Raw genomic sequence first — 23,785 nt, 5'->3', positions numbered from 1 at the left:
CAGCATGGCCTCGTGGCGCGAAAACTCAGTCTCTTAGTTAATAAAAGATAACACAATCTTGTATGGATTAATCAAACTACCTCTTTCCCTTTCCAAACTCCATTGATAACAAGACAAACCTGACAATCTTTCCCTGTAAGGTGACCTGCACATTCCAAGACACCTTATTTCAATTGTTACCAATTGTTTTGCAATCTTCCTTTTGTGAAACTTTCAAAACTGAACACAGCATTCATCTTGCGGTTTAACTGGGGTACTGCATGAGTGATGTGTAACAACTGAACTTGTTATGTTCAGTTTCTTGATGTAATAGAGGACAGCATTTCATTAACCTTCGCATTCAGGGCGGCATAGTGGTTCACTGTGCCAGGGACCAAGGTTCGATTCCAGACTGTGGCGACTTTCAGTGTGAACATTGCACATTCTCCCCGTGTTTGCATGAATATCCTCTGGGTCTCTGATTTCCTCCCACATTCCAATGTCGTGCAGGTCAGTTGAATTGGTTATGCTAAATTGCCCATCGTGTGAGTCAGGGGTAAATGGAGAGGAATGGGTCTGGGTGGTTTACACTTTGGAGGGTCGTTGTGGACTTGTTGGGCCAAATAATCTGTTTTCATACTATTGCGGTTCTAATCCAATCACCATTTGCTTATGCAACCAAGGTAATGTAATTCCTACTGGAATGTACAGATATATCTGCATTGAAATATTCTGCAGTTATTCAATATTTAAATTATTGTTTTTATTCTTCTTACTATCTTCATATTCTCCCAAATTATACTCTGTCTGCCATATAATCCCTCTCATTTGACTCATCTCTGCAGCTCGTCATGCTTCTTATCTTTGCAATAGTCTTCACAAGCTATCAAACAGTCATAGAGATGCACATCAAGGAAACATCTCCTTCAGTCCAACTCGTCCATTTCAACCTGATATTTACAATAGTCACAGAGTCATACAACATAAAGGAGAATATTGAGCCCATGGAATTTATGCTCATCAATCTTCACTGCTCTTACACTTCAGAAATTTGCACACACCCATTAATGTTGCGACATTTCAGGTGCTCATCCACTTACATTTTAAAGATTATGATGATGCCTGTTTGTATTGACCTCCCAGACAGTCCATTCCGGACCCCTACCACCTTCTGAGTGGAAATCCTCTTCCTCAAACTTCTCTAAAAATTGACAATTAACTTTGAAACAATGCTCCTTGTCATTTTCCCTTCATCTGAGGGGAACAGCTGCTTTCTATCCACCCTGTCATTGATGCATAGAGTCTTACAGCACGGAGACAAGCCCTTCCGTCCAAACGCATCTATGCCGACAAACATGTCAATCCACACTAACCCCATTTGCCTGCAATTTGCAGGGAACTACAGGAGACACGAGCAGCAGGAGTGATTTATCGAGGTGTACAAGATCACGAGATGCATGGACAGGGAGAAAGCCCTCAGTCTTTCTTCCCATGGTTGGTGATTCGAAGACTAGAGGGCATCAGTTTAACGGTAGAGTGTAAAGAATGAATGCGAAAGAGAGGGCCATTTTTTTTTTACACAGAGGGTGGCATACGAAATGAGCTGCCAACGTAGGTATTTGAGGTGGGTACAGTACTAACACTTAAAAAGGCGCTTGGACACGGACATGGATAGGAAAGGATCCGAAGGATATGGCAAAGGTGCAGGGAAATAGGGTCAGTGCAGACAGACATTTTGATCGGCAAAGACCAGTGTGGGTTGAAGGGGCTGTTTCCGTGCTGTTGGAATCTGACTCGATGGCTCCATGACAAAGTCCAGATTAGAGTGGTGTTGGAAAAGCACAGCAGGTCAAGCAGCATCCGAGGAGCGCGAAAATCGACATTTCGGACAAACGCCTTTCATAAGGACTCTATGACAAAGTTAGGCAACATTATAGACAGTGCAAATAGTAACATCAAATTATAAAGAGATTCACACGGATGACCCCTGAAATGTTACGTCTAACATTAGAGGGACGGCTGAGGATCCTTGGATTGTACTCATTGGAGTTTAGAAGGTTAAGCGGAGATCTAATAGAAACTTACAAGATAATACATGGTTTGGAAAGGGTGGACGCTAAGAAATTGTTTCCGTTAGGCGAGGAGACTCGGACCCGAGGGAACAGCCTTAGAATTAGAGGAGGTTACTTCAGAACAGAAGTGTGGAGACATTTCTTCAGCCAGAGCCTGTGGAATCCATTGCCACGGAGTGCAGTGGAGGCCAGGACGCTAAATGTCTTCAAGGCAGAGATTGATAAATCCTTGATGCCACAAAGAAGTAAGGGCTACGGGGAGAATGCGGGTAAGTGGAGTTGAAATGCCCATCAGCCATGATTAAATGGCGAGTGGACTCGATTGGCCGAATGGCCTTACTTCCACTCCTATGTTTTATGGTCTAACGGGATTGATAGACTGGGTGAATGTGGAAACAGGAGCTTACCATGATTCTTTTCGAATGCTCAAGTCTGTTTGGAAATCTCCTGCATTTAACTTCATACCCAGTAAGCACCCTGATCCATTCTTTCTCAATTAGAGTATGTGTATTCAATTCGATCTGTTGAAAGTGCTCCGTCAAAAGAAGGCTCTTTATGTGTTTATTAAAAATGTTCTAACAGTTTGATGCGATACATTTGATCGAGGTTGTACATTGGTTGAGACTTCACATCGATATAAAGTGTGTCATTGGCTGAATTTGACAAAAGATGTTCACAGAGAATGCATTCTATTGTAATTACCTGATCTTTATACAGGGCAGTGACGTCGTGGAAGGCTTTGGAGAGGTGTAGCTGGCTGGAATTATTACAATGATAAAGCTTTTCACGGAAAGAATATTGGGAGCACACGGGGGACGAAGGTGTGTGAGCTGTGTGAGATGGATAGTACAATTAGCAATGCATTTGTGGGAATAATATAATCTCCAATGTATGTCAGATCAATAATACAGTGTTAAATGTACTTAAAATCGATCATTGCGGGCATGTTTACAAAGTCTATTCTCCTGCATTTCCCCATAACCCTTGATCCCCTTTCTAATCAAGTCCGTTACTGGGACTAAAAGATGTTATTTCTAGGGAGAAGTTAGTTAGGTTGGACCTATATCCCATGGAGCATCGGAAGTTGATTTAATCATGAGGGGCACGGATAGAGTGAATAGCCAAGTTCTTCTCCCCAGGATAGGGGAGTCCAAAACGAGAGGGCAGGAGGTTAAGGTTTGAGGTGAAAGATTGAGACGGGACCTGAGGGGCAACTTTTCTCAAACAGAGGGTGGTGCGTGTATGAAACGGTCTGCGGGAGGAGGTGGGAGAGCTGAGTACAATTAGAAGTTTGAAAGGACATTTATGAGCACATGAATAATAACAGTATAAAGGATTATTGTACCAAACGCAAGAAAAAGGGACAAGTTCAGTTCATGAAACCTGGTCAACACCGATGAGGTGGATAGAATGGTCTGTTTCCGTTCTGTATGGCTCTATGCCTATATAATTGCGGTATTTGGAACATTGATTCCAACTCTAGAGCAAAATATTTTTCTGCCACGTTCTGGGTTGAATTGGATGTCTTAATCTATAAGTTAATTACGGGCATGAAGTTAAACTTGCGATATTGCAACCACTGTGTGCCCCTGGTAATTCTACGGATATAATTCCAACTGTCCGTGAATGTGCTGCCACAGATTTTCTCTCGGAGAGTTTGCCTTCAGCAAGAAATGGCAAGAAAGTGCATATAGAAAATCGTGTGAATAGTTTCTGTGGTCAGGAAAGTCTATGGCCTGCTCCTTGCCATCATTGGTGTCCCAGGTAAATGAATGTGACCATGAGTTGCATGAACTTTTCTTTCAATCAGCCATTCTGTTTTGTGGTGGAAGCCTGGCAAGTCAACGTCTGCAAGGAATTGTACACTGGGGAAAGGCACAGCGATTTTTGCTGGTAGAAGAGACTCTTAAATTAAAAGTTTCTGTCCTGATGATAGATTCATGTTAGTGAATAATCTGCGATCGGACATTTTGAGAGGGATGGAATAAGACAGAAAAATCCTCTTCTTTACCAACATAGCTGATCATAGATGGATGGATGAGATGTTATACAGCCAGGATTTAGGAGCGGGACAGAAGCGTCGGGTTTCAAGCAGAACTATAAAACGCAAGGGCACGAAGGAATTTTAAAAAAAAAACTCGTTGGTGGAATGCTGATGTCGTTGGTTGGTGCCAGCATTTATTGCCTGGGCTTAGTTGCCATTGAGAGGGCGGGGGTCATTTGTCTTCTTGAACCGCTGCAAGCCATGTGCTGGAGATTGACCCACCATGCTCCAAGCGAGAGAAATCCCGAATTTCGACTCAGCGAAAGTGAAGGATGATCAATTATTTCTAAATGGTGTGTAGCTTAGAGGGAACTTGGAGGTGGTGTTCCCAAGTATCTGTTGTCTCTGACGTTTTAGATGGAAGTGGTCGTGCGTTTGGAAAGTTCTGTCTGAGAATCTTTCGTGACTTCCTGAGTTGAGGAGCAGCCTGCGTGAGTTATGGCAAAATATCTCGTGGATTGCACTTGCTGCTGCTACTGAACCTCCGTGAGAAAGGGAATGAAGGTAAAGATGACAGTTAAACGCCAACAAATATCATGCTTTGACATAGGTAGTAGGGGATTGTTGTGTGTGGTTGAACCTGCAACAAAGGAGGAATAAATATCTGACGGATCAGGATTGTGATAGTCAATCAAATATTCCAGGTAATCAAGAGGTCCATAAAATCATTGTAAAAATACCCACTATTTCCTTAAAAATTGTAAGCATAGTGTATACATACCACTATTACCAACAGCATAAGCCAATGAAACAATAATGCAACTTTGCCTTTAAAAACACTGAATGTCAAACAGCTTGTCAATTATAATTGGAATTTCGTAACATTTGAGGAGAAATTCATTCAAAATTGAAGCAAGTGTTGGTATTTAGTTGTCTATTCAATTGAGCAACAAATGCATCAATATTGAGGAAATTAAAACCGAAGAAAACTGGAATAATTGGACAAAATAATTCACTTAACGTTATGGTACTTTAGGTACATAACGTTTTCTGTTTTATCGAGTGTGCTACTTCGTAAGATTCCAGGTACTGCAAAGTTTCTTGTATTAGAATTGCCAATCTCCGTGATGTCTTTCTCCCAAACTCAGAAAACCTCAGTCAGTCTGGGCTCTGAAATTTGATGATTTAAATGTTTCATTTTGCACCAACAAAAATTTCATGTCTTTAGAGTGGTATGTTTCACTTGTAACTTACAGTCTACTTGATCTTTACTTCTTCCTAGCATGTAGTTAATTTACTGACAATTGTCATCAATTCCCGTGGAAAGTTTGGCCTATCTTCATGCACCATGTGCTATCTGATAGCAATGACAATATCGGATCTCCTGTTCGCTGGAATTGAGTTCATACAGACATAAATTAATCATTGTTATTTTCCCGCATGTTACCTGAACAGCACACCTATGTACAGTGTAATGTATGTGATGTGTCAGACAGAGAGGCATTGTTCAGTCTGGTTTACTGTCACTTTTATCTTTGATTGATTTGTGGCCATTTGTATCCAGAAGCTCAAATCAGACTATTGCACAGTGAAGCTGGTGCTCTGGTCTGTCAACAATTGTATTCTGCTCTGTATAAAGAATATCCCCTTCTCTGACACATTTCACACTGGAATGACTATTAGCAATGTCCCGTGGTTCTGTAAGATTAAGTGAATATTTTACACTGAAACTAATTGAAGAGGATTGACTGGTTTAATGCTGTTTTCCTATTGTTCCCATTTGCTTTAATGCTGTTATTCAGTGCTCTGATAGTCAGATGTATTTTAATGGTTAGTCATGTCCGTAAGCTACTGAAGGATCAGAGCAAAGCTGAGAATCAAAATGGCACAAAAATGGAGAACAGAAGAACGTCCGTGATTATACTTTGCTCCATATCCGACAGTTTCATACTTCTGTTGTGAGTATTTGTTCTATTCTTCATAGCGTGTTATATTACAGGAAAAATTCCCAAATATTACATTGGTTCTGTACATATCTTCCTACATGTTAGACTTAATGCTGGTGACTTTCAGTTGCTGCACAAACGGAATTCTTTATGCAGTGGCTCAGTTCCAATTCAAAAACTAGTTCAAAACTACTGAGATATCCAGTTACATATTAGCACGGTTAGTTAATACAGCGAACTAGGAACAACCCAGAGACAAAAGTCCAATTTACGAACACGGTACATTTAGATTCATCTTCTAACTTGCATCTTCATTTATCTGCACCAAATTAAGACTAGAAGTGCTTGCGATTTTTGGAATGGCCCAGAGACTGTCGTTTAGGGATGGAGTGCAATCCCCACCTTTAGACCAAAACACTAAAGAAAGGTAGGTGAGTGTTCAAGTATTGAACATCTATAGACTGGACTTAAAAGACTGATGGAGTGAAGTAATTATCTGCTTGCTCAGTGGTGATCGATTAAGCATCATCATATAATTCATTTGTGATCACTGATGTTAATTTTGGAAGAAAGTCTTGAACTGATCAGCTCATTCATGTCTAAATATTAGCTTCAATATGTTCGATTTTTCTGTGTTCTCTGAAGAAATGGGGAGGCAAATGAATGTTGACCTAATCCAACACCCCGGCAACCCGTACATCAACCTTTCAAAAAACAGATGGCAGCGACAGACCAGGATGAAATTCCCGAATGGTTGATGAACGGTTAATGCTTTGGGACAGGATGTCACATCAAACTAGGCGAGAGATATTGGATACTTTTGATTCTTCAGTAGGGATTTGGATTGTTCCGAGGATCCTGTGTTCTGGAGGTATCTGTTTGTCATATAAAACAAAGCCAAATCTTTCCCTTATTATGGAATCATACAATGCAGAGGATACCCTTTACCTGTGTCTGCAGTATCACCTGCGCAGGAACTTGAAAAATCAGTAATTCGATTTCCAGCTCCTCTCTCATCTGCACAGTTGTAAATAAATTGTTCCAACAATATGGCATACACTGGAAGCTTTTCATTGTTAAATGATGACTGCCTATTGCAGCAGAAGTGTTCATTAAACCGCTTGCAATCAAGAGGCACTTCTTGGTAGAGCCATCGCTCGCTCTTCCTCTCTCCTTTGCTCCCTGCAAGTCTGAGTTCTGTGTAAGTCACTGTGGGAATTTCATGGGTCCCTAAATAAGTCCCAGACAATCACTTAGCGCTTCCCTAAATGATATTAAAGTAATCATCCCATTGTGAGAAACAGAAACCATCTTCTCCCCCTTACTGATCCCTTACGTACAGGTATCCCAACTCCTTTCAGTTTCGATCGAATTTTCGTTACTGCCCCTTATACCAGAAACCGTGTTCTGATCTCTCCAAACACGTTGTTATTACTGGACAATACCTCTTTTAGTAAAGCGAACATTCGAGCCTATCTGTCTCCAGTGAAAGTAAATTATCCCTGTCCTGCATCCTCAAGCCCAGTCTTTGGTGTTTTGCATGCCCGACCGCAGCTCACTGTTTAAACAACCACTCAGTTCATGTATCTGTTCACGCCTGGGTCCATTTAGATCTGTTCCTCACTAATCCCTCATTCTTACTGGATCCAATTTGTGAAGCCTCTTCAAACTCTTCGTTGATGTACACGGACTATGGAACATAAGAGCTGGCTCAGGCCATTCAGCAACTCAGGCTTGTTCCACCATTCAATGACATCATGGCTAAACTCTGGCCTGAATCCACATACCTCCTTTTGAGCCATACCTCTTCAAACCATTGTTTAATACAAACTTATCTTTCTCAGATACAGAAATAATTGTTGATGTTACACAAACTGCCGCATGTAGATGAATGACCCAATTATATTCGACGTTTTGTATGAAAATGAACTGCCTAACATCTCCTCTGAATGCACCAGCCCAAATTTTCAGACTGTGCCCTAATTCTAGCGTCCCCAAATATGAGAATAATTAATCTTTTCCAACATGTTGTTTTCCTGTTTAGACTTGAATACTTGGATCAGATTGTCACTTAGCCTTCCAAATTGTGGAGAAGACTTCCCTAATTTATGCATATTTCTCTCGCATTCGAATGCACAAATTAAATGTATTATTTTTGTAAAACTATGTTCTACTCGCTGCAAGGCCAATGTATTCTTCGTGTCGTGTGGTGTCCAGATCTGCGCATAAAAAGCCAAATGAGGACTAACCAGTGTCTTGCAGAACTGCAATACATCGTCTACATTTTTGAACCTCAGTCGTGTAAGAATAAATACTGGATACCAGAAACAACCATGATTGTTTACTGCCCCCTTTGCGGGGCATGTTAGACATCTGTGCACCTGAAGCTTAAAGTCTGTTTGGACATGTACTGTATTTAAGTTCACCGAATCTCGCAAGTGCCCTGTTCTATCCTTTCTCCGTTTAAAATGAATAAACTTACATTTGCTCACATGGAACTCCATCTGTCTCTTTTTTGCCCCTTTCATCTACTTCCGCGGTCCAGGAAGGTAATTCACTACCACTTTCTCAAGGACACATAAATGTCAGCCCATGCAGCAGCACCCACATCCCAGGGATGCAATAAATATGAAATGATTACAGCCTGTGTAATGACTGTGTACGCACTCCCACATCTGTCCATACAGAGTATCAAATCGTTAATCGTTGATTCTCATCTTAACTTTGTGACTTCTGTAATTTCCTGTCTGATGAGTTTGGTGAGTGACTTTGTCTGAAGTTGAATCTCAGAGGTTGTTTCTGAGTAAAACACGCAAAATGTGCTGGAGAAACTCAACAAATCTTGCAGCATTTGAAGATCTAGAAACCAAGTGACATTTTGAGCGGAGTGATCTTTCCTCAGGTCAGAAAGCAGTTGGAAATGTTGTTGATTCTAGGTGGGGCGATGGTGGGGTGCTTTTCCTGTTGAAATCGTCCACTTTGCACTGAGGACACACAGAGAGAATGGATGTTCTATACGTACCAGTTGACCATGACTACATAAATGTAAGCGTTTGTTCACTGGACTACTGCAGACTGATCAAATCGATCTGGTGTATGCGTGTTTTCAAACAGACGGGTACGGAGAAATTAGTAAATCTAAAAAGCTGCAAATGCTGTAAGTCAGAAATTGCTGGAAAGTCTCAGCAGGTCTATGAAGCGAAATTAGACTTAACGCTTCCAGTCCAGTGACGCTTCCTCAGAACTGATGTTAGGACGGATTTCAGGAAGGAATGTGTGGTTAGTTAGATTAGATTCCCTGCAGCGTAGAAACAGGGTTCGGCCCAACCAGTCCACACTGACCCTCCGAAGAGTAACCCACCCCCCTCTGACTAATGCACCTAACACTATGGCCAATTTACCTGACCTGCACATCTTTGGACTGTGGGAGAAAACCGGAGTACACCCACGCAGACACGGGGAAAATGCACAAACTCTACACAAGCATTCACCCAAGGCTGAAATCGAACCTGGGACCCTGGTGCTATAAGGCAGCAGTACTCACCACTGAAGGACCATGCCACTCCTTTCAGTTTTAGTCTGATGTGGAAAATGTTTGATCTCAAGGAAGTGATCTTAGAACGGATACTGCAGACTCTTACGTGTGGAAATAAGCAATTGCAAGGGAACTGGGATACTGACGCAAGTTGTTCAAAATAAGTCAGTAGAGAAGTAGAGTGCAAAAAGCACGGAAGCTCAGTGGTTAGTCCTGCTGCCTCAGAGTGCAAAGTACTTGGGTTCGACTGCAGCCTCAGGGGACAGTCTGTGTGAAGCTTACACGTTCTCCCCATGTCTGTTTGGGTTTCATCCGACACTCCTGTTTGCTCCAACACTACAAAAATGCGCAGATAAGGTCATGTTAAATTAGTCTGTAATGTGCAGCAATGTATAAGCAGGTGGGAGGGCTATGATAAGTGTTGATTTCTGGGAGTAAGTGAGGGGATGGTGCGGATTTGAATACTCTGCCGAGGGTTTGTGCTGACTTGTGCGGCCAAATAATCTCTTTCAGCAATGTCGAGCTTTTGTGAATGCTTGTTGGATAGATACGTCAGTATAGTGTCTCCAAAGTATTTACAGGAAAGATGATAGGATACATAAAGATAAGCTATTTCCACTGTTTGGGGCTTCCACAATTAAAGGAGGCATCACCTGAGAATTCGGGTCAGACCATTCAGGAGAGATACTTCTGCACAAAAATTGTGCTTGAGATTTCAAGCTATCTTCCGCTAATGGCAGGAGATGTCTGATCAATTGCTAGTTTTAAAGCTGAGAAAGATGAATTCCTGCGAAACAAATACATTAGTTGATGTGAGCTAAAGGCAAGTGCTTATCTCAACAGGCTGAATGGTTTCCCTATGTCCCTATCTTCGAAGCAATGTCCTGATAAATATATTCAATTCGATTGCCATCCTGGTTTGAGTTCTTCCCAGTTCTTCTATTTGAGTCTGTTCACTGTTTCCGCCTTGGGGCAAACAGGACGTAGTGCTGTCTAAAGCTGTGTATGTCATCACAGAGACAAAGCTAACAACAGTCCCCAGTGTGAGGTTATAATGGTCGTTTCTAATATCAACATAAACTCTCAACAAGTTATGAAATTTTTGAAATGTTTATAGTGTTCTGACATGGAGGTGAAACTCTTTATTATTTTAACCTGAACACCCACAAACGTTCGTCTCGCCACGTAATGTTAAAATGTGTATGACAGAGAACATCCAAATTCCACTATTTAAGAAAAAAGCTCATTTTTATTTTTAACTCAAAAAGTGAACACTAAACAAGAATAATTCACAACTCTAAGCCACCCCCCCCCCCCTTAACTTCTTACTGTCTGCATCCATATGTCATTGCAAAGTGCATAACTTTGAATGGATATAGCCCATTTGGGTTACAAATGAAGAAACGTCTTCATATCCATACAATAAGTCCTACTTTGTGATGTAAGTGGCTTGTTCATCTTTCTCTATACAGTCTTCCAACCTTATTAATGGATAAGCATCTGATTTTGTTACGACGTTGAGATTCTGATAGTCCTCATGAAATCATTGCACCCCTTCAGAATTGGAGCAACCACGATCAGCAAACTGCACTCACTCTGACTCGTTTCGGTGATATCTTCATTGAGCATCCCATCCAATACTTTCTAGACCTTTTTTATTTGCTGTAAGCCTTTAGGGTTGTTGTTTAATCGGAACAGCATTCTCTACTACCAGCTCATGCCTCAGTATCAGTCCTCCACCTCTTATTCCTGCATATGGCCTTATACTGCTGCACGAAATCTTTCAACTCGTTCCTTTGTTCTCAGACAGATAGCTATTCCTCTCCACAAGCTCACTATCCTATTCCTCTCCACAAATACTTTCTCATTACGTCACGTATTTTGAAGCACGTCAAACTCCACGATATGTGGACTTGACTCCTCACAATGCAGGAAAGTAATGAGCACTTGCTTCTCCAGTCCCTGTTTCTATTATCGTAAGTTTTCAACATATTCGTGTGACATACCCGGTAATTCTTTTTTTTGTCCATTCGGCATCTTCAAAAGATACTTTACACGACTCATTTTTCCTAAATTTGTTAGAGACTACAATACCTGACTGGCAGTGGATCTCCTACCAAGGTTAACAATAATATGTCAACCCGCCAGGAAAACGGCCAAGTTTTACACTTTTAATCTGACGTCTATTTCATTCTATGCGTGCTCTCTTCGGGTGCTGTTTATCTAAGTCACCTACCCTATTTTATCTCTCCCTCCCCTCAGATCCACAATATCAGTCAGAAATGTCCGAATTCTGCCCGATCAATTTTTCTTTAATTAATTTCAAAGTCCCTCCACTTCATGTCTGAATAATAAAATAAAGGGAGTAAATTGAGTAGATTCGTCTGGGGCATTTCTATGGCAAACTATACGATTGGGATACCTTTATCACAATCATTCATGGAACACTGGTAGTCCACTCTCAACGTGGTCTTTAGGGTCTGATGCCACCTGTACAAGATTCCCTGTGATTCAGGATTGTGTGCACTTGATTCAAAGTGCAGTCTGCCTGACCGACGCAAGGCTTCTTTCAACAGCCTAGCAGTAAAATTAGAACCTTGGTCTGACTAAATCTCTCTGTGTCGACAATAGCCTGTAAAGAAAGCTATTAACTCCTACAACACTCTTTTTTTCTTAATACTCCTTGATGGCATTACCTCTGGAAATCTAGTAGACACATCAAATATAATTAGGAAGTACTGATTTGAGTGAAGAAGCAAGTATTATGGTGGATGAAAATAGATCCCAGGATCTTGCTTATTCCATCTTGTTTGTGATTGCATCGCTCTAACTGAGTTCATCCAAGTAATATTTGCTCTGTTGTAACTCCTACACTTGCTTTGATATGAGAAGGATACATAAAATATTGAAAATTGACAACGATAATCATCTGCATCCTCACAACTTCGATATTCTAAAGGATCACAAAAATAATTGGTTGTGAAAGTGTTTAACATTAAAGTATTTAATTTTAACATGTACTTTCATTATGCTTTTTTATTTTTACTTTGAAAAATGTAATTACTTGTTTGAATTTGTGTAACAAAAGGTATAGAAGTGAAGACAAATCAGTCGGCATGACAGAACGAAGGCATAAAATGACCATTGGATTTACGTTGAATCATTTTAAGGCTGTTGGAAAGATCTTTCTTTAGAAGAGACTAGAACAGATTTTATTTTACTTATAAAACAATACTGAGCAGTGTTAGACACTCAGGATATGTTGTGCAGGCAGTAGAAATGCTACATCAGCAGTGGGGTTCCCCTTCTGAGTTTGGTACAAAGATGTACTGCAAATGATTTATTTTCTGCATTGCATTAGCTTTAAATGGGCTAACGTAATCGTAATTAAGCTTCACGACTCTACAAGTTGTACTAAAAGTATCATGGCTCTATATTGTCAGCAAAATCATCAATTTGTTTCTTTTAACTACCGTAATATACACCTAGCGATGCTTTTACTCTATTTTTGCATACATTTAACAGTAACTTGTGAAAAAATATGTGGTTTAAAAGATCAAGTAGCAAAACTGATTAGGAACTAAGCTACTATTCACAATGAAACTATATGCTCTTGATCCCAAGCACACACATTCGTAGATGACAAAATACAAAAAAAAACTCTGCAGTGATTAGTCGGATTCCTAAACTGGATAAACTTGCAAATAACGAACACTGCTCTTTAGAAGTGTTTGGTTTTCAAATGTCTGTATCATAGTCGCAGATAGGATATGAATGTGCCAAAACATAATCACGAACGCAAAGACTTGCCAGACTAAATAGGTCCATTCTCTTTTGAAACGGAAAAACACTATTGTCTTCACATAGTTGGCAGTCCACTTACATCACATTTGCTCAACTGTAAATGGCGTAAAGCCTTACAAGACTTTTTAAAATAGTTTTCATGGCTCAAGCCATGTAAACAGATATTGTGACAAAATCCGAAATGCTTGGTTGAAGACACAGATTTGAAGGAGGGTCTTAAGGAATGAAAGTGATAGAGAGGTAAAGAGACAGAGGTAGGGAATTCCAGAGCTTGAAACTTTGATGAATGAAGAAATGGCCATCAGCAATGGAACAATTTTAAGTAAGAATGTACAATAGGCAAAAATTAGACGAAGACAGTTTTCTCCGAGAATGGAGAAGTTGGGCATTAAGAAGCAATGCCATGGGATTTGAAGACCAGTCCATGAATTTTAAAATCTAGGTATTACTTGACTCGCACCTGTTATATTATTACATAGATTCAAGACATTTAAACGAAATTACAGTAGAAAACTATGCCTTTTTTTAGTGCTTGCCACAATGCTAGCGGTAAGAATATTAATTGACTAACTCTTTGTTCTGTGAAGGTAGCAGGTACAGAACAGAGCCAGGTCTGTGCAGTCTGAGATATTGTAGCAATGTAAATAGTTAGTTTCGTTAGTGCTGTTTATGAACTTCAACGCAGCTGTCTTGACAAGGGTCAAATCTTCACAGTAGATACTTGACAGGCTAATGGATAAGGAACACTCAAGCCATATCACAGCAATAATAGTGGTTTACCCATTATACCACATCAGGAACCATTATGGGTCAGCAAGAGCAGGGCTTCTCGGAAACGGAATGTGTTGCCAGTTAAGACATGGTTTGCACAGATTTGAATTACCTAATATTTACAGTCTTGAACTATTGAATTAAATTACATTACGCCTTACATTGGCTTTCACTAGTGAATTATTTATTTATATTATTACCCTTAAACCTTCCTTACGTCATCTGACGTCAATTCCTATCACCAGTTGGAGGTCATCATGAAGGACTCCCCTTCTGAACTTCTTCCCCCACTTGAGGTATGGTGGCCCTCAGATTACTGTCCACCAGTCTCTTGCCTCTAATGAGAGAGCTGTACTTCGCTCTCGTAACACTATGGTGACACAACAACAATCCCACTGTCTTTGCCTCTTTTACCACATGTTTCCCCACAGTGCCTTTCTTCAACGACCAGCAATAACACCTCTTGTGTCCCCCGTTACCACGGTGAAAACGACTGTAGTCTTTTAACTCCTTTTCACCCCAATGGGATTTTTTTTCACATCTGTTGTAAACTATTTCCAGTGTGCATGACCACCCGCTGAGAAAACGAACAGGAAATGACATCTCCACGATAAATGACGCTACAAATCAAAGAAAGCTAAACACGTAAATAAAAAGCGGGCGAACCCACCAGTGCTTCATCTGGAGGCTCACTGATGATGCTACCTGGTATGGTGATGAAATATCTGAAAACGAACCTTCTTGCTCAGCAAGCAACCCTACATCCAGAACCTCAACATGAGCTGCAAATCTTCTTAAAACTGTGCTTTACTCTTAGTTTTGTAGTGAAGAATCTCACCTTCCCCAAATTCCTATCCCTCACAGGATGAAATTCCTGCCAGAAATGACATCTTACGCACCAAGATATTTGTTCTCCATGTGTTTCTCTTTCAACGGCAGATGGTCTTCATCCAACTACAACACACACCTTCAACTTCATATCAGCAGAATGTATTTCTGCTTGGAATGAAAATAAATAACAAGAATCGATTTACACAAAGAGGTAGTGCATGATGACGTACAGGCTTTTGTCAAATACGCTTGAAGTGTTTTTCAATTCATCCATAATTTCTGTGTCTGTGAATCTCATACTCTCACATACCAAATGCAAAGAGCTTCCAGTATTGTAAGTTCGATATCATTCATTCAAGCTATTTTGATTCGCGAATGGTACATCAATGAAATGCTATAGGCTGCTTCCTCCTGCCCTATTTCAGGTAGTTATGACTGGTTCGAAGGTAAAGAAAAATATTTTTTTACCACAAACCTCATGACACAAGTATGGCGAAGTAACTGAAAGAGCAGTGGGATGATGTGTTGGAACATTTTGAAAGGAGTTGAACTGCTGAAGTCAGGAAAGGATTTGCAAGCAAGATAATACAAAATTATCAAAAACCGGTGCTATTGAACGGAGAGTTAACACACGTCACTGAGAGCACTAGTGATGGGGAAACAAGACTTCGGATGAGGATTGAGATAAACACAAAACTTAGAGTGAAAATCAACAGATCATTTATCGGTTGTAACGCTGGTAATAGTGGGTATGAGAAGAACCATTGCATGAGATCCAGCTTTTTATAAATCTCATCAATGAGAGAGATGAGGTTAATATATGTTATTTTAGCTAATAACAAAAGGTTAGATGGCACAGTAAATTGCAAGGCAGACTTAGAAGGACTTAACAGATGATTGGATAGTTTCAGTAAGTGAGTCAACAAGGAAAAGTCTGTGCAACATGATGTATGTGAATTTGAGGCTTTGTTCCTTCACTTTTGCCCTTCACTTATTAGATAAGATCTGTTCCTAGATCGAGAAACAGTCTTTCTCCATCTAACCCAGTAGTTTTCATTATTCTCTAGAAAACTTCAGTCACCTTCAGTTCTTCAAAATGTCCGGAATACATCCCTGGCTTTCTGTCATTTTACTCCATTAACATCGAATCTTTGCTGTCTAAATATCATACAGCACTTAGTTTTCGATTGAAGAGGACAATGTAAAGTGAATACTGCAATGCTAACCTGGATGCATAAACACAGAATGATACACCTTTGTTCAAGGAAGGGTAACGGGGGAGTACTGGTGAAACTCTGCAGTGCGTGTGTGTGTGAGAGAGAGAGAGAGAGAGAAAGAGAGATGGATGGAGAAACAGAGTTAACGTTTGAAATCTGGTGCAAATCTTCTTCAAAATGTATAAAGTGTTCATTGCAGACAACAGCATGGGCAGAAATTGAATTGCAAGTTGGTCTTGAAACTTTTCAATATTCTTTAAATGTTTCGACAATTATCAGGAGAAGTGTCCAAGGCGATTCCAAAACCTTTTGTTGCTGTGCACTCAATTTGGTTTGAGTCATTACACAGATGCCCGAGGTTGTACAAGAATTCAGATAGATGAGCAGGTATCCACTTTGAGTGCCAACATGCGCAAGGTTGGTCGAATGTGTTCGATGAAGCACAATCAAGATATTGATCAAATAACTCACTTTAAATGTCATATTCAGCAGCATGGTTCATTGGAAAGTGAGCAGAGGCTACAGCAGCGGATGAATGGGCACTGCACAACAGTCAACAGACAGAAGTGTTCCCTCCCAGTTGGAGAACACTTCAGCAGTCTGGAATATTCAACCTTGGACCTTCAGATGACCATCCTCCAAGGCGGACTTCCAGACAGGCAGCAGTGATAAGTGGCCGAGCAGAGGCTGATTTCTAAGTTCGGGACCCGTAGAGATGACCTCAACCGAGACCTTGGGTTCATGACACGCTACAGGTGAGCCCATTGCACTACACACACACACACACACACACACACACACACACACACACACACACACACACACACACACACACACACACACTCCTTCTCACACGCAGACACACAAACACACATACACGCATACAAACACTGATATGAGTGCGCACAGGCTCTCCTATACACATGCACATACACATGCACACAAGAACCTACCACAGACACACACACACCGGCAGACACGCACACTCACACATGCACACTCATACAGACTTAGACATTTTACACACACACACATAAGCTCTCTCTCACGGACACTCACAACCGCACCAGACACCCCCCCCCCCCACCCCCCACCCACACACATACGCACTTACATGCGCACATACACATATAAATTTGTGGGATGAATTTGTACTTGCAAAGTTACATTGTACTTTACTCAAAAACTGCACGAAAGCATGCAAGATTCCGTTATTGCCTTTTTTTAAGATTAGAGTCAGTCTCAACATTATAGCACAGACAATAGCACACAGAGCTGCTAATACCTAATGCATTTTCTGGGCTGACACCAATTGTTAAAGTACATTTGAGAGTGTAACTTTTTTTTAAATGTTTGCGATTTACATACGAACTAAGTGAAATTAACAGCCATTCTAACAGATGGGAGTCGTAACAGACAATCAAGGAATTTTTCAATCAAGTTACATCATACTGTAAACTTCTGTCTTACAATCATTTACTCCACAATCACCTGCTGACGGAGAAGCGCTCCGAAATCTAGTTCGCCGGGAGCAAACCCACGCAGACACGGGGTAAACGTGCAAATTCCACAAAGACAGGTGTCTGAGGCGGGAATAGAACCCAGGTCTCTGGCACTGTGAGGCAGCAGTGCTAAGCACTGCGACAAAAAACGCTGTAATGAGTTACTCATTCCCCTGATTTACTTCCTGAGCTGAGTCCTAACGGAATACAACCTGGAGGACGTAGAGAACCGAGACAACGGAGCAGCAATTGACCAGAGCTGTATAAATATGGGAAGGTGTTCAGAGAATTGACGGTGAACGTAATCAACATATTTTCATCCATTTAAAAACTGAATCAATTTTAATTCTCGCCAATTTGATCTTCATATTGGATCTACAATAAAGCAGCACTTCCAGGTAAATAGAGAAAAGTTAACCCTCTTTTCTATGAAAAATAGTTCTAACAGACCTCATATGCTATCGAAATGCATTAATTAGATTTCAATGAAGAAACAACAAGAAATGTATTAACGTCTGTGATATTCGAGTGGACAACAGTTTTGTTCTGAAATTTCATTCTTTTTTATCTTTGTCAGAGTTCTGCACTTGTGTCTCAACTCAAAGTATCTCATCAAAGAAAGGCAATCTAACACATTGTAGTAATCTGTTTATTTTGTCTTATTTGGAAAACATGATGTTCACATGACCTAACTCATCTGCAAAGTGAATCAATCTTTCAAACTTTGTCAGTGTCAGCATCCTGAGGATTACAAGCGCCACTGAAGTTTGAGAAGGAAAAATCAATGGTACTTTGATTTTCTTCACTGTCGAAGTAAATACGAAGCAATTAACACAAAGCAGCATATGTTACTTTAGAAATTACGTTTCAAATGTACGATCTTACAAGAGTCGACTACATCTTTGCTGCATCTGAGCTGCTGTGTAATAGTCGAAGATTTGCAAATTTAACACTGTGCTTGAAAATATATATGCTGTTCACAACTGCACAGGCCATACATCAGGCAGTCAGTTGTTGGATAAACTGAGTTGATTTGTGTCTGCAATTTTATTCCAATTCTTCAAATGACATTCTGGTAATCATTTAACTTTTCCATGTAATGTTGTACAGTTTTGACGTGGACATCAGGTAATGTAGACGTTCTGAGGAAGACATTATTGAAAATATCTATTCCTGTAGGTTTGTGCAAAGTAGGTTTCTCTGTTGGGAATGGGATAGTTGTTTGTGGTGCTATTCTGTTAATGTGACTGTCCATCTATGTGCAATTGTGATAAGCTTTATTTTTTCACTGGAATTATTTAAGATAGTTCAATTGTAAAATGGCAAACAATTCAGTCAGTCTTTTTTAAACATTTTATCGTGCTGCCTGTTTCTTTTCATTTGTATTTTCTTGTGCCGAACTTTAAAATAAACGGCTGAATTTTCATGTCGATTCATAGCTGCTGATAATCTATCAAAACCCACCGCGCTATGATTCCATTTCCAAGCACAGGGTATGAAGAATGGAGGATGATAATAAATAATACAAAGACATTAGACTAATAGAGAAAGTTTTACGTTGCAACACGTGCATGCTTCACCTGACCTAAACCTTCCAAAAAGCTTCCAATGGTCTATTTCTGCAATTTGTAGAAAACTGCCCAAGCTTGTTCTGCCCCGTAATGATTTGGAAATCTAACTCAGAAATTGCGTTCGTTTTGTCCAACAGTAAAATAAGTATAGGCATTGTCAAAAGATTAGTCAGAATTTATTGTGTGACGTCATTTCACGACACGGAAACAGAATGTTCACTCCATGTCGTCCATGGTGACAAGAAATCCTCCATCATCTCGTTCTACTTGGCAGCAGTTAGCCGACATCCCTCTCAGCCACCCCATTCAAATGCCTTTGAAATATTGTAATTGTACCAACCTCCACCACTTCCTGTGACAGCCTGTTCCATGCACACGCCATCCACTCTGTGATACAAATGACACTTACTTTCCTTTACTGTCCTCTCTGTCTCCTCTTAAAACTGTGCGCTGTATTTTTGGACTCCCCTATCGTCTGAAAACGACGTTGGCAATTCTCCCTGTTAACAACTGCCGTGAATTTATCAACTCTAACCTCTGAAGCTCCATGGAAGAAACTCCAACCCGTTCAGCCTGCCCCCATAGTTCAAAGTCTCCAACCTTGGCAGGGAGAATGGACTTGAATGCAGTGTTCTCAAAGGAGCCTGACCAATGACCTGCATGACCGGAACATGACCTCCCAACTCATTTATTCAATGGAAAACTAGTAAGCACAAGCGTAAGAAATAGCTTCTTCACTGCCCTGATGACCCGTCACTCCACCTTCAAACATTTTTGCATATGCACTCAAAGCTCTCTTTGTTCAGCAATTTTCCACAGATAACTGTGGTTATTCACCTTACCAAAATGAAACAGTTTATATTTAGCTCAATTAAACTCCATTTGCAACTGTTGGGGCCAACAGCCAAAGTGCGCTCAATCAGAAAGAAATAATGGCATAGCGTTCAAATTATTCTTTAGAAGTTCAATGCTCTTGAAAATAATATACTTCGATTAATCTTATGGTCCACTCACACTTTTCGAACATGGTGAACCACAGGCTAGAGTCAAAGATTCAAATGAGAAAGCACAGATGTTTCCATGATTGTTATGCCAGTTTATTTCATAGCTACAAATGAATTTAACAACCCAGTACTAGGCATAAGGCAATCATCGCACATCGCATTGAATTTAACCGGATATTCTCAATGTTCGAAGCTGGTCTTGAGATTCCTTTGTAACTGAAAAAAGTGGGTGTATAGAGCAATTTTGTGTATTTATGTTAAGGGTTTCCAGAAGTGTCTCAAGTTCACCAGTACAGTTGTCAAATGATTGAAGAAAGAGCAAGGGTAAGACTATTTGCAGCTACAGCTCTGTCATTTCAAAAGCATGCCAGTGTCCTTTTGGTCATATTTGGAAGCTCCTTATGCTTGGTCCACAAACCAAGAACTATATATTTGATGCATGCCCTTCCAGAGTTTCCTTTCACTTCATTTTCCAATGTGAGATAGTTTCAAGACTTGATACCGAAAGTGACAACACAGAGAGAAGGGATTGTACCGAAAGTGCTTGGCGTGCGTTATTTCATCAGTCGAGGAATTGAGCATCTAAGTTGACAATTGATGTTGCAGCTACATAAAAAAATCCAATTGTATTTAGTGTATTGTTGTGCACTTCTAATCACCACAGGAAGCCTTGTACAGAGTGCAAACAATGTTTGCCTCGATGTTGCCTGGGCTAGTGTGCCTGAGCTATATCGAGAGAGCTTATAGGGCATTGATCGGGTGAATAGACAGTGGAATTCTTCTAAACTCGAGTTAGTAGTTTTCCAACCAGTGGCGCTTATGATTTTTTCTCTCGCAACGCATGATGCCGGACGAGCTAAGTTTCTCCGGGAATTTGAGCCTCTACTTCAGGTTTCCAAGACCTGCAGTTCTTTGTTTGATTATATATAATTATAACGACATGTGGAGCAGCCTCGCCTGCAGCAATATATTGCTGGAGTGATCAGACATTGGAAATTGTGTATGGAAGACAGCAGAAGACGACAGTGTTGAATTATTCGTGATTATTTCAGAATAAGGATGATGTAATCGATGTCTCGATCAGGTGACCAGATTACCAAATAAGAACAACTGAAAATGTAATAACGAGCATGGCACACCATCTAATTGATCTACAACAGTGTAATTATCATTCGAAAGATTGATTTAAAACTTTATTGTTTTATTTTACTCAGTATTGGTAAAATATCGAAATTAAAAATATAGTAGCAGGAGGAAGCATTCAGAGCCTTCAATGTGACCATGAATTATTCCCTTTCTAGTTGGCAATAACTTTTTCATGTTACATAAAGTTTTTTTTCTAGCGGTAAGAAAGCAGATCATCAGCAGCAACATTTGATTGCTACATATCCACAATAAAGCTTCAAACACATTTTGCTTCTAATGTTGGAACACCAGGCTATTCCAACTCTACTGTGTCAAAAATGTGGTGGAAATTGTCGTTTTTCCACATAGCTTGACCTTCGAGTCTCATAAGCTGGACATCATTTTGCATCACTGCCATACGTCTGTGAGATCTGGTGTCACGTGTTCGCATCTTCCTTAGTTTGCTGTGGCCAAAGCAGAACTTAATTGTCTCATGGATATGTATTGTTGGGATAAGGCAGGCAAAGAAAAAGGCAAGAGTTGAGTAGGGCACTCACCTGAATGCAAACCACCCTTCCATCAGCGTTCGGTTCTGAATACTGGTGACATTGGCACTGTCTTGGTGATATACTTCCTGCCAGGCCCATTACTGATTCAGTGAATGTGTGCGTGAGAGTGTACGTGTGTGTGTGTGTGTCAGAGAGAGAGAGAGAGAGCGCAAGGGAGCTGTGTGTGTGTGAGTGTGATGCTTCTGGTATTTCGAATGGTGGAAAACTAGGCTAAACAGAATGTTTCTCTTTCTTTGGAAACATTGGCTTTTCCACACCATCAGCGAGGTTTTGGATCACTTTTGCCTTGTATTCCATTATGCTTTCTAGGTCATGAGGCAACAGTTAAGGAAATTATGTTAAGCACTGATGTTGCATTACAAATTTAAGGATATTTTCATCTTGTGTGGAATTGAATTGTTTTGGGATTCTGTGCCGATTTAAGAGCCAGCACATGCCAGAGAGAGTTCAGAATGTTTTTTTTTTTATCTTACCAGAGATATTTAGTATATTTCACTGAGTTTCTGCAAGTGCACTAAAAGCAGAGGAATTCACTTTTTGAGTAAATGTTAAATTGAGACTGCATTCGATATGAGTGAAAGGCGATCAGAGCTACAACGGAATGTGGGATAGTAAGATTCGCCATGAACATTTCTCAGGTTGGACCATATTTGTGTCCTCCTATTTCATTATCTCATACAGGATTCATGCTAATGGAGGATGGAGACACATGCTTCAGAAATATAAAACAGACCTGCAACATGGAACAAAGGTAAAAGGCCACCCACTTAGTCGTGTTTCTGATTCTGAGTTGTGTACGAATCATAGAGAGTCGTGAAGCATGGCTGATAGCTAATGTGAGAAACAGTTGTGTTGAGTGTCTGGTCAAGGGGAGACAGATTTATTTTGTGAGGTGTCTGGAAGAAGTTCAGTTTGAAATGGGAACCAATTCTATCATTATCATCCAGAACAAGAAACACCTCAGAAAATACAATTCATCATTCGGACATTCATCTCGACACTCCCCTGTCAGTCAGGCAATGCTCCAGACATGTCACATGTATTTGAGAATTCAACTCCTTTCCAGTATCTGGACACCTCGTAAATCCGAAATTATTTTGTATTTGGCATTGGGGTTTTCACATTTCACAACAGCAAAACACTGCCATTGCCTCCACTGAACCTTTACTCTATTCATCCACACTGGCAGAATTGGAGGTAGAAGTGTTTTGTGAGTCCATTCCAACATTTCTACCTTTGTTTCACGCACAGGTAATTTGCTGGTGGTTATAATTCTCTCCCGTGGACAATGTGCCGTTTTGAAGAGCACCACTCGCCATCTCCTAGCTATCACAATAACAGATCTCCTGGTTATGCCATTTCAGGTCATATTGAGAGAGGTTATTTATTTATTTTTATAAGGTTACCCCACAGCTTCCGACGCGCCAGGGAAAACAGCCCCCGCCTGTTCGGCCTCTCCCTGTACCTCAGATCCTCCAACCCTGGCAACATCCTTGTAAATCTTTTCTGAGCTCTTTCAAGTTTTGCAACATCTTTCCGATAGGAAGGAGACCAGAATTGCACGCAATATTCCAACAGCGGCCAAACCAATGTCATATACAGCAGCAACATGACCTCCCAGCGCCTGTACTCAATACTCTAACCAACAAAAGCAAGCATAGCAAACACCTTCTTCACTATCCTATCTACTTGCGACTCCACATTCAAGGAGCTATGAACCTGCGCCCCAAGGTCTCTTTCTTCAGCAACACTCCCTCAGACCACACCATTAAGTGTATATGTCCTGCTAATATTTGCTTTCCCAAAATGCAGTACCTCGCATTTCTCTGAATTGAAGTCCATATGCCACTTCTCAGTCCATTGGCAGTCTAGTCA

The sequence above is a fragment of the Chiloscyllium plagiosum genome, unplaced genomic scaffold (genome assembly GCF_037043375.1).
Source record: "Chiloscyllium plagiosum isolate Xiang-an unplaced genomic scaffold, Cpla_swu_hap1 HiC_scaffold_40, whole genome shotgun sequence".
Lineage (NCBI taxonomy): Eukaryota > Metazoa > Chordata > Chondrichthyes > Orectolobiformes > Hemiscylliidae > Chiloscyllium > Chiloscyllium plagiosum.
The sequence above is the reverse complement of the archived record's forward strand: the minus strand, read 5'-3'. Positions refer to the sequence as shown.